Source organism: Herpailurus yagouaroundi, unplaced genomic scaffold, assembly GCF_014898765.1.
Source record: "Herpailurus yagouaroundi ecotype Mexico unplaced genomic scaffold, PumYag 28, whole genome shotgun sequence".
Classification (NCBI taxonomy): Eukaryota; Metazoa; Chordata; class Mammalia; order Carnivora; family Felidae; genus Herpailurus; species Herpailurus yagouaroundi.
In genome coordinates this window covers 154,106,754-154,118,897 of record NW_024412376.1, presented here as the reverse complement: position 1 = coordinate 154,118,897, position 12,144 = coordinate 154,106,754, and the positions used below count along the sequence as shown (strand labels likewise).

General features: G+C 38.8%; 1 long non-coding RNA gene across 1 annotated transcript in view; it reads left to right on the top strand.

Annotated features, from left to right (window-relative positions):
- The window catches only part of LOC121037763 (uncharacterized), a 277,844-nt gene that overhangs the window by 47,501 nt on the left and 218,199 nt on the right, over window positions 1–12,144 (top strand). The window lies entirely within an intron of this gene.

Genomic DNA, 12,144 nt, shown 5'->3' with positions numbered 1-12,144 from the left:
CTGGGACTTTTTACTGAAATAGAGCTTGAAACTAAGGAAGTACAATCAGTTATAAAGGGTAGTTTAGAGAAAGGCAGGGCAGAGGGGATTGGAAAAGGTCTGGCTAAGATCCCGTTTCATCCATCAAATTTAGACTCCTGCTGGGACAAGGTCTACCTGGGCTTGGGGTAAAAAGGCTCCTTGAAGTTCACAAAGCTTATAAAAAAGAGTCTGTTAGGAATCACACCCATATATATTCAAGAGAAATAAGAAGTCATTTTAAACCATCCCTGTATCTAGACAGGAAACACGAGGAAGCAGGGGGCCCGGTTACTTTCAATCCTGACATTCCATTCCAGGCACTCAAGCGCTCACCTGCTTTGACATTCGTACCCGTGCTACCTTCCAGCAAGCCATGCCACCTCTAACCTCTGTTGCCTTTGCCTGGATTTTTTGCCGACCTAGTTGGCCGACCTAAGTTGCAATCCAACTCTCAAATCCTAGCTCTGGTATTAATTCCTCTTTGAAATGAGTCTAGGTTAAGAATACTTCATGATGGTGGATTAGTATCTATCATAGCATCTGGCCCCTGCCTAACCTCAGCAGCCTCACCTTATGCTTTTCTGCCTTTCCTTTGGTTTTCCCCAGTCTGTAACATCTTCACACATTCTGTGATGCCTTTCTCAAAGACTATGAATCCCTTTTCATCCTTTAGAACTTTCTCCAGATGTCAGTCCCACAGGGCAACCCTTTCTGGTCCTCGGGTTAAATGGTCTAAAAGCAGCCTCCACCTCTTTGAAACACAGAGTATTTGGTGTTTATCTCCCTCACGATACTGTAAACTCAGTGAGGTTAGGGCTATATCTGTATTGGCCTCTGGTTGTGTCACTGCTTTCTGGCATACCACCTGGCATTTATGAGACCCCAACCACTGCACATTGTCTTTATTCTTTCTTCTCTGTGGACTGTGAAATCCTTGAGCTCAAGGACTCTGTATTAGTTTTTTTTTTTCCCCTTGGGTCATAACAAAATACCTGGGGCATAACAGATATTAAATAAATGTGTGTTAAATGAATAAAACCTAGAAGAAAATATCTGCGCAGGGTTTCTCAGTCTAGGCACTGTTGACATTTTGGGCTATGTGGTTCTTTGATGTGGAGGGCCATTCAGTAAGATGTTCAGCAGCATCCCCGGTCTCCACCCACCAACACTTCACACAGTTATAAAACCCAAAAATTCCTCCAGACTTTGCTAAATATTCCCACTGGGGGAGGGGCAGTGGGTATGGGTGTGCAAAATCACCTCAGGCTGAGAACCACTGATCTAGAGTACATGTCTTTAAATCACCCAAACTGTGAACAGAAACTGCCAGCTTTTGGGAAAAAAAAAAAAAAAAAAAGAAAAAAAGAAAAAGTGACCTATGGACAACAGATAACAATTATAAAATTCATTTAGGATTATTTGAATTGAAGATTAATTTAACTGATGCAGACTATCATCCAAGCTGCTTAGGGAACCAAATTTTATGTAGGCAGATAAAGGAGTTAGTAAATTTTCTCAGAATATTCTTAGTAAGGATTAAATGAGATGGTGTACATAGAAGCATCTTACATCCCTGACCAGCTCATAGTAGCACTTAAGTGAATGAGCTTTTCTTTTGTTGATCTAATCAAAGCATTTGGTTCCAGTTAATCACTGGTAACAAGAAACAATTCAAAAGAGTTTAATCAAATGAAAACACATACACACGCATAATCCATTTAGTTGATTTTTTTTTTTAAGGCAAAACTTTTTGACCAGTTGATTGACTGAGTTCTTTGTTAGGGGACTGGTGTTTTGGCATAAAGAGTGGGTTATTTTCTTTCCTGCTGGGCAACACTAAATTATATCCCACCAACTTACACTCCCTTGGAATGACTCACACAGTAGTTGATGCTGGAGTTCACCTAAGGTGAAGGTTTGGGTTATATGAGGTCAGACTTTCTCCAGGAAGCAGGACAAACAAAAATTTATAACACCAGGCTTCTTGCTGTAATTTCCAGAAGTCGATGGCCACTGACCCCTCCCCAAACTCTTTCCTGGAAAGAAAGTATAGGAATTCCCCCCAGAGGCTCCTGGAAGATGGAGAGTTTCTGGGTAAGTAGATTTTTTTTTCTTCTACACCCAGGAGGATTCATGGCTGACTGAGTAGTAAATGCACTCTTAGTGTTTCAGCTCACAAATAAAGGAGTAAAACAAGAAGGTCTGCCTGGGTATTGGCTGAAATGGAAATGGACAATAAGCAACGGAGTTTGTAAGAAAATACATCCTGCTGGACAAAATGTGATTGCTATTTTGGAAAGAATTGCAAAATTGGAAGGTACAGGGAAGTATAGATGTCATGCACTTTAAATTGAGGTCAACATTAGATATAACAGTTTATGAAATGAGATTTGCAAGAACAAACAGTTGATTTAGATTGCTGTGTGGCTATAAGCTTGGGAGGGAGTGTGAGAATTTTTGGAGGTGGAGAAGGGAGGTCTGTAGATATGTCTGCAGAACACCTAGGATTATTATTGCTGTGTTTTAGTGAGCTTTATTCCTGTATTTGGGCTTGGGCTTAAAATTGCTTGCTTCGCCATAGCTTCTCTAATGTGAAATACTTTGTGTGATACATAGAAAATCCTCAATGCATTTTTTTTCTGTGATCTATGCACTGAAGTTTCTTCATGATTTACAAACTAAAAACTAAACAAAACAATAGTTTCATACTTCTTTTTTCCAACTTATGATTCCTTTCCCATAAGACACATGGACTTAACTATAATGTCTTTAGATAGCTATGTGATTTTCAGACAATCATAACCACTCTGGCCTCAGTTTCCATATTTGGGGAAGGAAGGATTTGGCAGCTTAACAGAGTATTAATTCTTCAACTTGATTCCTGTCTGCTTTAACCTAAACCCATTTTCTTTTTCCTACTTCAATTTAAGATGAACTCAGATTCAAAGATGGGTGTCTGGGCTTCCAGGATTGCCCCACTCTGGTTATGACTTGGAATTTGATGAAAGGGCATAGATTCTTATATTGAATGAGAAATATTAGAGATTAATGTCAGCCCACAGTCAGGAGCCTATGGTCCAACATCAGGGATACGTAAATAAGACCAAACAGGCTAGAAAACTGAGGAAAATATTGGCTCTATGACCTTGGGCAACTTACTCCTTGTCTTCAGTTTCTTTATGTGTAAAATGGAGTTTGCCATTCTTCCCATAGAAGTTTTCTAGAAAGAAAGAAGAGGCAATGTTCACAGTAGCCTCAGATCAAGATAAAGGGCAAGAGATCATAAAAAGAGTCATGATAGAAAATGAGGCTGCTCAGAGTAATTCTGCATCTTGGAATCTCATAGATTTGTTTTATCACAGTTACTCTGGTCCACTGGCCAGGCGGTAACGTGCGGGTGACCAATATCATCCTGTGGGTTGCAACAGCCCTTCTGTGACTTGGGTATGGAATTTTACAAAAGCTAATTACCACCTGTCTCCTTACCAGCCTGTATTAGTCTGCTCAGGCTACCCTAACAGAATGCCAGATTGGGCGGCTTAAACAACAGAAATTTATTTTAGCACCGTTCTGGAGGCTAGAAGTCCAAGATCAAAGTGCCAGCAGGGCTGGCTCCTGGTGAAGCTGCTCTCCATGGGTTGTAGGTGGTACCTTCTCACTGTGTCTTCTCATGGCTCTGTGCATGCACACAGAGAGAATTCTCATGTGTCTCTTCTTTTTCTTACAAGGTTTCCATTTCTATCAGATTAGGGGTCCACCCTTATGACCTCATTTAACCTTAATGCCTCCCTAGTGGCGCTATCTCCAAATATAGTCATATTGAGGGTTAAGGCATCAACACAAGAATGGGGGGCACAATTCAGTCCATTACACCCACCATCTATTCAGTCTCCTTGGTACCTGTAGGCTCCATGGGAAAGATGCTTGAGGAGAGACAGAGTAGCAGGAGTGTCTCAAGCAAGTTACTTATAGATCCTAGGACTAATTGGATCTATGGTATGGAATGTTTGCTGACTCCCACTTATAAATCCATCTATCTGGAACAATACATCAAAAAATCTCAACCAGCCATGTGAAAATAGCACTGGAATTTGTGTTTCATATTTTCATTTCGTTACTTACTGTGTGGCCTTGGAAAACTTACTTTTGATCTATCTGAGCTTCAGTTTTTCCATCTGTAAACAGGAATAATAAGGTACTATCCCTGTTTGAATATGGACAAACTACTACTAAGGTAACTACCATTTTTACCTATGTCTTGTATCTTCTGTTACTCTTTACTCTGTAAAATTCCTTCCCTATTTCATGATCAGCCCATGTTTTACCTCTTTCATGAAGATTTCTATGATATCCTAAAGTATTCTTTCCTATCAGTAATCCAATGAGATTCACACGGTACCTCGAATTAATGACTCATTCAGGAGTTGTTTATGTACACCCCCATCATGTTTTGAGAGAAGTCTCTGTAAATTGTTATTTTTAATAAGCCTCTGCACATTTTATAAGTGCAATCATTATTTCTTAAATAGAATGTGCTGACTGAATCTAGTTTAAGAAACAAATATTATAGAAAAAAGCAGAAACCATCCCAGGAAATCCTTCAAAGATACCCTTGGCTGATTTTTGTGCCTGTCACAATAGCATCTGTCATAAAACCTAACACACACTTCTCTAATTGTTCATTTACTTACTCTTCTCCCCACTATATTCTGAGATCATAGAGGATAAGTACTATCTAATTCCTATCTGTACCCTAGGGCTATTCTGCTACCTTTTAGATTACAGGTTTTTCTGATCTATTGAATGGTGGAGGTATATAATCAAAATACAGGGGTGTAGCTCAACTTGTTTATTTTTCCACTAAAATATTTACTTTCCTAGTAGCATACCCCAGGGGCTAGTGTCCTTTCACTAGTTAAACAAACATTTATGGAATACCTACAGGGTATTAAGATCTCTAATTGACAAGATGAATTTACAGAGAAGAAAGACCCAGCTCCTAATTTTAATACTTCAGTCCTGTAGAAGAGGTCTACCAGGAAACAGAAAATTATACTACAGTGTGAGAGAAACACTGGGATAGAAGGAAGCACAGAAGTTTCCGAGCCCAGAGGAAGCCCTGTTCCAAGGCGCTCTGTTCCCTCATATGCACCAGGGTCTTTCCCCCTTCAAAGTCTCCACACATGTTCTTCATCTGCCAAGAACATACTTTTCCCTGCTGCCCATATGGTTCACTCCTAATTATTCATGTTTCAGCTCCAGTGTCACCTCAAAAGAAAGACATTCTGGATATTCTAACTTTCAGGTCAGCTTCTATTCTTTTTCACATTTCCTTTGTTTCCTTTATAGCATTTATGGAATTCCATATTGGATTCACACAGTTTGTTTTTTTGCTTCCATAATCTCTTTCTTCCCCATTGGACTGTGCACCCTATGAATGGAGCATCTGTGTCTCTTTGGTTCAACACTATTTGAAGCAGTGGAATCAGTCCCTGGAATAACATAATAGTTCACAAAACATCAGCTGGTTGAATAAATCCAAGTATGAATGAGCAGAGAAATGTCCAGCCCCAAGGGAACCAGTCAGGAGAAGACACAAGAAGAGCTAACAAGTAAAGTTTGTTTAAGATTGTTCTACAGTCTTCAGAGTGCTTAGATCTTCCCCTCTGCACATTTGTCATAAGCACCATTTTGTAGATGAGAAAATCTGAAACCCAAAGCGAAGTCTCTCATGCAGAGGTAAACAAGCAAAAAGTAATACATGGTGGAATGAGAGCCTCGTGGTCAGGTTAATTTTGAATCCAAATCCTCTACTTTTCCATGAGTTATGACAGTATCTCAAGCACCTGCAGGCTGCAGGAATTGCCGTTCTTAACCATTCATTTCCTTCTGGGGAAGCACATTCTTTACTACTCCAAAGTATTTTATAAGCACAACATATCCAGGATTCAGTGACATAGATAAAGGGATTTCTGTCATTCCCTTATTAAGTCCTACAGACTTTTTAATTTCTGTTTCTGGAATCTCTTCTCTTATTTTACTGTTCATGATATTTTGTTTTACATTACTTTGGCCCTGTTGTCATCCAGATAAGGAATATTAAATTTCTGATAACATCTTGCGTCTCCATGCACTTTACATATTCTGCAGCAATTGCTTTGTTCACTGTTAATTCTTTGCTTCACCAGAGTTAATTCCTTTATTAACAACCTCAGGTTTTCAATTCTCTGTCTAGCCAACATCTCCTAATTTCTTCTTCCAGTTCCCTTTATGTATTATTGAATCCTCTAAGTGAATTATTTAACTCTGCATAGCATTTTGGGATGTGATTTGCATGAAACATGTTGTACAAACTAAAAGCGTATCATATTAAAATGTGTATAATTGCTTGAAGAAAATGTCCCCTGGGAATGCATTGTGCTATATATAATGGCTGTGGGGAAATTTTGAGCTCTAATATGACAGCAACATTAAACAAACAAAAAGGAGTGACATAGTTACATAGGATGATTTGACTTGCATTTAAGTAGATAGCATGTGTTCATGTGCCAACTAGGCTCTTTTTGTTTTGGTTTAAATTTTCTTTTTCCCTTGACTTGTAATGGAAAGAACAAAAGGGGAATTTTACCCTTAACTAATCTGTACAACAATTGTTTAGAGTGAGTATTATTATCTCCATTTTATAGATAAGTCAAAGATTTATCGGTGACAAATAAAGATGTTAGTCGACATGAAGGTCTTTCTGATTCCGAAGTTTCTAGCCTTTGTCTAAATTTCTGCTTATTAAGAGTGTATGACCTCTTACACTGGGTGGCTCAGTTGGTTGAGCGTCTGACTTCGGCTCAGATCATGATCTCACGGCCTGTGAGTTCAAACCCCGCATGGGGCTTGCTGCTGTCAGTGTAGGGCCCGCTTCAGATCTTCTGTCCCCTTCTGTCTGTGCCCCTCCCCAGCTCGTGCTCTTTCTGAAAGATAAATAAACATTTAAAAACAAAACAAAACGAATATATGACAGACGATATAGTGTAACTGTAAAAGTTAATGACTTTTGTCATAGAGCTGAACAAAGAATGAGTTAGGGGGTTTAAGGTACAGATATATTGGCAAGACAGAATATTTTCTTCTAGAACATTTTTCTAGGGGCACCTGGGTGGCTCAGTCGGTTGAGCGTCCCACTTCAGCTCAGGTCATGATGTCGTGGTCTGTGAGTTAGAGCCCTGAGTCAGGCTCTGTGCTGACAGCTCGGAGCCTGGAGCCTGCTTCTGATTCTGTGTCTCCCTCTCTCTCTGCCCGTCCCCCGCTCATGCTCTGTCTGTCTGTCTCTCTCTCTCTCTCTCTCTCTCTCTCTCTGTCAAAAATAAATAAACGTTAAAAAAATGTTAGAACATTTTTCTAGAACTTGAGCATGGAAGTTAGGTTCTTCTAATTATACCATCTCTCAAGGGGTAGCAGTGCTGGTTATCGTGCAAGTGTTTATATTAAAACTTCAGGGGCACTTGGGTGGCTCAGTTGGTTAAGCGTCTGTCTTGGGCTCAGGTCTGATCTCACAGTTCTTGAGTTTGAGTCCTGCGTTGGGCTCTGTGCTGACAGCTCAGAGCCTGGAGCCTGCTTCAGATTCTATGTCTTCCTCTCTGTCTCTGCCCCTCCCCTGCTTGTGCTCTCTCTCTGTCTCTCAAAAATGAACAAAAACATTAAAAAAGTTAAAAAAAGTTTTTGGTGAATTATAAAAGCCCATAATAATCTAGACCCACCTTTGACCCCAGCCTAATTCTCATTGTTTTCTCATTTTTTCTGTAGTCAGAGGACTTACCACTAACTTTGAAACACTCTTCTTGAAATACCATTTACATATATTTCTGGATAATGGAATGAATTAGTATCTTTCTCTCACCTCCATTTTCTCAGAAGGAAGAGGGGAGGGGAATAATAATAATACCTCATCCAGCAAAACTGCTGCTCATCTTGTAGAGGAACAGAGAAGCAACATAGAAGGCAAATGTAGATAGATTATCTTTGTTTTAGTCAGCACAGGCTACTATAACAAAATACCAAAACTGGTGACTTGTCAACAACAGAAACGTATTTCTCATAGTTCTAGAAGCTGAAACTCCAAGATGAAGGAAGCAGCAGATTTGGTGTGTGGTGAGGGACAGCTTCCTGATTCTTAGATGGCCGTCTTCTTGGTGTATCCTCAACATGGCAGTGAGAGAAGAAGCAAACTCTCTTGTGACTCCTATAAGGACACTAATCCCAATCCCTCATTACCTCACCTAATTTTAATTAATTTCCATAGTCCCACATCCTGATATCACCCCATTGGAGAGTGGGATTTCAAAATATGAATTTTAGGAGTACACAAACATTCAGTCTGTAATAGTGTTTAATTGTTTCTAAGCAACAGAGTAAGTCTCAGCTAATGGAATAAATGCCCTTTCATCAATATGGGGTTGAACTGTGCTGGCTCAGAGGAAAATGTATGTTTATCTTAACTGAGTTTTCTCATCTCAGGGGAAATATGGTCAGTAGGGTCTCAGAGGCCCATATTCAAACCAGTTCATGCAATTAGAACATGGTTCTTCTCCAGGAATTGGGACATAAAGTGCACAAGCTGAGACTGTGGTGATATTTGAATCTGCAAACCAAGAGGCATCAAGGGATGAAATCTCATGGGGAGAGAAAAAGTTAAATGTTTGAGAGAGGGGATCCCCTGATCTGAGAAGCTTGAACTGGGTTTTGAAGAGAGGGTTGTACAAATCTGAGTGTAGAAGGTGGGGTGGGGAGTGTGGTCCTGAGAGTGAGGGGTGCGTGGAAGGAGAATCCATGCAGGACAGACCTTTTGCAAAGGCACATGTGAGGTAGTTCCTAACCCCAGCATGCATGCATACACACACACACGCACACTCACACACAGATTTATTTGGTCCTCTGTGACTCTGTATCACAAAGAATTTGCATAGATGCATTCTAAATGAGAGTGTTTGCTCTGATGGAGGCAGATGGTTCGGAATGGCTTTTGGGTCAAGTATGTACCCCAAATCAGGAAATAAATCTTTCAACTTGGGCAGCACACAGAAGATTCCTGGCCCTATACAGAGCAAAGTTGATTTTTAAACCACTGTGTAAGTTCATAATGCATATTAGCCCATGTCAAATGTCAATGCCCCTTGAAGCAGTTCTAATTCTCTCTAGCCAGGAGTGAGTATTTTGGTATTTTCTAACTTTGTCATTTTTTACATATGATTCATTGAGGATGTGCTTTGTGCCAAGAAATGTGTGAGGCTTTAAAGAGCTGCCCTGAGCAGGTTCACATGGGTACATGCATCAAGATTCCACATAGAAAGATGACCAGTCTAAAGGTAAAAGACCTTTTTTGTGAGTAGGAACCATAAATTTCCATTCTAGCTTTTTGGTATTTGGTGCACCAAATGATTTGAATTGCTAAATAAATGCAATGTGAAATGTTCTCTTTTTCAAAAATTACATTCTATTCCCTATGGAAGAATTTTGTAAAATTAAGTTTGCCCAATCCAAGGAGAAATTGGATATCATAAGGAATTAATCCTGTTTTGCAGATCTTGACCCCCAAATCTTTATTATGATAATCATGGATATTGACATTCAAAGACTAACATGAAAGTAGCACTTGGGTACTAGTTTGTTCTGTTCCTAAGGAACTTCATATTGCAAAATTGCATTATAAAAGTAAATTGATGTGGGAGTATGGTATGAGAGGTTGATACCCGTTAAAAACTCCAACTATTCTGCAGAGGTTTCAATTTAAAGGGTTTTTTATTAGAATAGAAATGCTTAGCTATAAAACCTTAAGATGAGTTTAAAAAAATCCAGAATTTGACTACATCTTGCTCTTGACCAATACTAGCGATCTCACAATATTTATAATCACTAGCACCATCATTTGCATATTACTTCTATACATTCATATAATTTCATCATCTTTATCTCTAATGATTACAATAAACAATGCATAAAGCCACTGAATCATTGGTCATGTTAATAATTTCTTCATGATCATGTCACTAGTCTGTGACCATTATTAGCATGGTGCACCCCATGTTCTCAAAAACCAATGACAGCTATCATTTGTTAAATTCTTACTCTTTTCCAGATATCTTCTAAGCACTTTTACATAAAATATTTAATTTATCATCACAACAGCCCTGTGAGATTCATACTGATTATAATCCTCCATTAGTAAAGATAAAATGGACTCTGAGTTAGTAAATAGCTGCACTAGGATTTGAGCCCCAGTAATGGCGTCTCCACAGTTCATAGTCTTAACAAATCCAACCTGCTAGCATCCCTTATTAATCAAATGGCCTTTTGAAAATCAGAGCTGTAAAAATGCTTTACTTTATCAAGATAATATAGGTTGTAGGGAGAAATTAGTATGTTGTGCTATATATAATAAATTTGAATAAACTATGTATTAAAAGAAATATATGTGGTAATGGAGGTCTGTTACAAATTTCCAATTACTTCTTACTCAAGTATTTACTATTTTGATCCACCATGTCTAAGGAACACATCTCTTTTGTGGCTTAAATTATCTTTCTCTTTTCCATTGATTCTGATAATCTTTTTTTGGTTTATTTCACAATTTCTGTGCTGCATCATCTACTTCGTACTTTGATGCTCTTTTATCATTGGCAGAAAAAGTACATTTGTTTATGCACTAAACCAAATTGTATTCTTTAAATACTATTTATTTATTACTTGATTTTTTTTCTAAAAAGGACTTTGCTTCCCAATGTGGGTCATGCATAATACTGGTGGTTTGCCTGATTTATTGATTAAGGAATACAGCCATATGCTATAATTCTGTCTCCACCTGAGTATTCTAGGACAATATTCTATATATTGATAGCAGTTATTTGGTTATTTATTGTCAATGACTGTAGGGGGGATTTTAGAAACTTAAGAAAAATTATACAAACATTGTCAATTATAGTCTCACCCGAAAATAGATTTTTCCATGAGTTAGCACCCTGACATAGCCTATGCAGTAAAATTTAACGCTATATCACTCTCACAGAGTTGGTCTCTAGCTGTGACAATTTATTGCATGTCCAATGTCATGTAGATTATCATTCAACTTGTTCAGTGGATCATTATGAGACCTATCTAACCAGTGTGCCTCAGTCCAGCTGGATTGCTGTCAATGAGTTATTTAACCTCCTAAAACAGTTTATTAACTTATAAGATGTAAGATGTGACTTGGATGTAATTTGTAGCACGCTACCTACAACATGTTGAATAAGAGCTGTATAAATGTCTGATCTCTTTATTAAGTTGAGGGTGTTCCCTTGTCTTCCTAGTTTTCTGAGAATTTTAATGAGGAACGAATGATAAATTTTGTCAAATGCTTTTTGTTCTGTACAAGTGGATACGGTTATATGGTTTTTCTTCTTTAGACTGTTACTGTGGTGTACTTGCTGAGGTCCTATGTGTCCTAATTTCCAGGTAATATTCATATTATCCCCTAGTATTCTCCCTTTCTCCTTCTCTGGTCTAGACACATTACCTACTTTCTGTTTCTTGACCACTTCATGCCTTTGGACCTTTGTACTTCTTGCTCATCTAGCCTTTTCCTAAGATAGCCATATGGTTAAAATCTTTACTTCCCTGAAGTTTTGGATCAGATTTTATCTTCTTAATGAGCCATACATTGACAATTCAATTCAATAATGTAACCTGAACCTGCATCTTCTGAATCCCCTCAATCTGTATTGTTTTTTGCATAACATTTATTGATATGCCCCGATTCGAGAGACCCCCCCGAAAACAAACCACCAGAGTCCAGAGTCAAAGCCAAGCGGCAAGGGTCGTTTATTGCAGGTTCGAGCCCAGTCCTCCGCACACTCGTTGCTGGTGACGCTAAGAGGCCCCTCCAAGGATCTTAACAGCTTCTTTTATAGACAGGCACAAACAAGTTAGGGATTTTTTTGAGGTTACAGAGCTGTTATTGGTTGACATTTAAATTTGAACACTCAGCAGAACTTGATTGGTTCCCGCCTTTATTTCAAACCACTCAGCAGAACTTGATTGGTTCCCGCCTTTAGGTCAGACTACAACCGGGCACGCCCTGGCTGGTTTCGGGAATGG